The sequence below is a fragment of the Bison bison genome, unplaced genomic scaffold (genome assembly GCF_000754665.1).
Source record: "Bison bison bison isolate TAMUID 2011002044 unplaced genomic scaffold, Bison_UMD1.0 scf7180017864378, whole genome shotgun sequence".
Taxonomy (NCBI): Eukaryota; Metazoa; Chordata; class Mammalia; order Artiodactyla; family Bovidae; genus Bison; species Bison bison.
In genome coordinates this window covers 6,840,873-6,844,382 of record NW_011494950.1, presented here as the reverse complement: position 1 = coordinate 6,844,382, position 3,510 = coordinate 6,840,873, and positions in this window count along the sequence as shown.

Below are 3,510 nucleotides of genomic sequence, written 5' to 3'. Positions count from 1 at the left end.
GCCGCGCCTCCCTGCCCAGCCCCGGTTTGCTAATGGCGGATGCAGGCGTCTGCGCTGCTTCTCTGCTGGGGGAGTTACCGTAGGGCTCGCAATCTGCGAGTTTTAAATTGTTTATTTATTTTTTTCTCCCCATTATGTTGCCCTCTGTGCTTCCAAAGCTCGGCACAGATTCGGCAGTGAGAAGGTTTCCTGATGTTTGGAAACTTCTCTCTTTTTAAGATTCCCTTCCCGGGACGGAACTCCGTCCCTCCCTCTTTTGTCTCTTTTTTTTTGTTTTTAATATTTTTTCCTACCTCCTTTCGAAGAGTTGGGTTGCTTTTCTGGGTGCCTGATGTCCTCTGCCGGCATTCAGAAGTTGTTTTGTGGAATTTACTCGACGTTTAAATGCTCTTTTGATGAATTTGTGGGGGAGAAAGTGTTCTCCCCGTCCTACTCCTCCGCCATCTTGGCTCCTCCCTCCTGTAGAAACTTCTTAAAGAGCTGGGAATACCAGATCACCTTAGCTGTCTCCTGAGGAATCTGTATGAGAGTCAAGAATCAACATTTACAACCTTACCTGGAAAAGATTAATTTGTTCGAAATTGGGAAAAGCATACTTATATTGGCTGTATATTTTCACCCTGCTTATTTAACTTTTATGCAGAGTGCATCATATGAAATGCCAGGTTGGATGAATCAAAAGCTGGAATTGAGATTACCAGGAGAAATACCAACAACCTGAGATATGCAGATGATACCAATCTAATGGCAGAAAGTGAAGAGGAACTAAAGAGCCTCTTGATGTGGGTGAAAGAGAAGAGTGAAAAAGATTCAAAAAACTAAGATCATGGCATCAAACCCCATCACTTCATGAAGAATAGAAGGAGAAAAACTAGAAACAATGACAGATCTTCTTAGCTCCAAAATTACTGTGGTTGGAGACTGCAGGCATGAAATTAAAAGACATTTGCTCCCTGGAAGAAAAGCTATGGCAAACCTACATATCATATTAAAAAGCAAAGACATCATTTTGCCAACAAAGGTCCTTATAGTCAAAGCTATTATTTTTCCAGTAGTCATGTATGGATGTGAGAGTTGGACCATAAAGAAGGCTGAGTGCCAAAGAATTGATGCCTTCGAACTGTGGTTGCTGGATAAGACTCTTGAGAAATCCTTGGACTGCAAAGAGATCAAATCAGTCAAGCCTAAAGGAAATCAACCCTGAATATTCACTGAAAGGACTAAAGCTGAAGCTGAAGTTTCAATACTTTGACCACTTGATGCAAAGTGCTGACTCATCAGAAAAGACTCTGATGCTGGGAAAGATTGAAGGCAAAAGGAGAAGAGGGTGGCAGAGGATGAGATGGTTAAATAGCAACACTGACTCAATGGACATGAATCTGAGCAAACTCTGGGAGACGGTGATGGACAGGGAAGCCTGGAGTGCGGCAGTCCATAAGGTCACAAAAAGTTGGATAAAACTTAGTGACTGAACAACAACAACTGTATTGAAAACTATCAGAAGAGAGAAAAATTCTATTTACTAAAGTCCTGAACAAGAATATGTGAATCATTTTATCTAGTCCTTTCCTTTAAGAAAATACCATATACTGTGTGAAATATTACTATTGAGTTGGGATATGTTCACAAATTCATCATCGAATTTGTCAAATTTATCATAGAAAGACAGGGAAATCCATCATGCTGCAGTCCAAGTGATCTCAAAGAGTCAGACACAACTGAGCAACTTAACAACTGTTGGCCCATGAACAACATGGGTTTGAACTGCATGAGTCCACTGATACATGGACATTTTTCAGAAAATAAGTACTAAAGTCCTACACAGTCCATGGCTAGCTGAATCTGAAGATGCAGAACAGTGGATAATGAGAGCCAACTATGAAGCAATAGTCAGATTTTGACCGCATAGACGGTTGTGTGCATGTGTGCTAAGCTGCTTCAGTCTTGTCTGACTCTTTTCCACCCTATACACTATAGCCCACCAGGCTCCTCTGTCCATGGGATTCTCCAGGCAAGAATACTTGAGTGTGTGGCCATGCCCTCTGCCAGCGGATCTTCCCCACTCAGGGGTCAGACCCATGTCTCTTATGTCTCTTGAATTGGCAGGCAGGGTCTTTATTACTAGCACCATCTGGGAAGCCTATCTATCTATCTAAAATTATATATTACTCAAAACCATGTGTGTGTAAACATATGCATACATATGTGTTTATATGTATATAGATATAAAATGAGTGAGTATAGAACGTAGGGTGAAGAGAAATCGGTTGGTCCGTGGGATTCTCCAGACAAAAATACTGGAGTAGTTTGCAATTTCCTCCTGCTGTGGACCATGTTTTGTCAGAGCTCTTCACTATAACCCGTCCATCTCAGGTAGCCCTCCACAGCATGCTCATAGCTTCACTGAGTTATGCAAGCTCGTTTGATATGACAAATACAGGGCTGTTAAAAGATTTTCCTGAGATGTTTGCAAAGATGGCCCTGAATAGCAAGCTTTCTCCAAATTATGCAGCCTTATTTTGGCACTCTTCAGACACCAGTGACTACAGGTCATTCACAAGATTTGGGTATAGAAGAGTGGAAGAGTAGACCAAGTGTCATTATTTGTTAGTTTTGCTTTTTTTAGCAGTTCCTCCAAAGGAATCATTAGAATCACTATTGTGGCTCACACTTACATCTATCATTGAAAGAAATAACTTGAACTTCCAATCTACTTTTGCTCTAAGATTGAAAAAAAATTAGGAATGTCTGTGAAATATGCTTTGCTTAATACACTGGTATTACTAAAACCACTGAATGGTGTTAGGTCTGAATTTGACTAGTTTTTACTGTGTTAATAACCACTTATCTGGATGTCTAAAAAGTGTCTAGTTCCCAGATGCTAACCTGGAAATATGTGTGTGTGTGTATATATATATATATATATATTTACAAAAAAAAGTGCTTAGATTTTCATAAAATTTCCATGGATCTCTCCCCAGCAGGACAGTTGACCCCAAATTAAAAAACACAATTTTACAAGAAGTTGAATCCTTAATTGCTAGCTTTCTTCACACTTCAAATGCCACTTGAAGTAGGAGTCTAAGTCTTGAGGAAAACAAGTACCTCATGATAATATATTTTCCTTTAGCACATGAAAGCAATAATTAGCATGAAGTTGAATAAAATGAAGAGAAAATAGCAAAAATGAAAACTATGTAATTAAGTAGGTTTTATGGCCTCTTCTCTTACCATGGAATACTTACATCTGGATTTGATGCATGGCCATATTCACCCTAGGACAGCTGGACTGGCAGAGTAAAAATGACATCTTTTCCAAGTACATACTTAGTATGAATAGAAGGCAAAACTATATAATTATGTAATATTCTTACATTCTGCTGAAAATGACTAGAATCTCATTTCTTCATTCTCTTAAAATGAACTTATCAAGCTCTTAAAGCTTATCAAGCACCTAACACCGTAGGGAGACATCAATAAAAATAATACATGCTCATCGTACTCATGAAA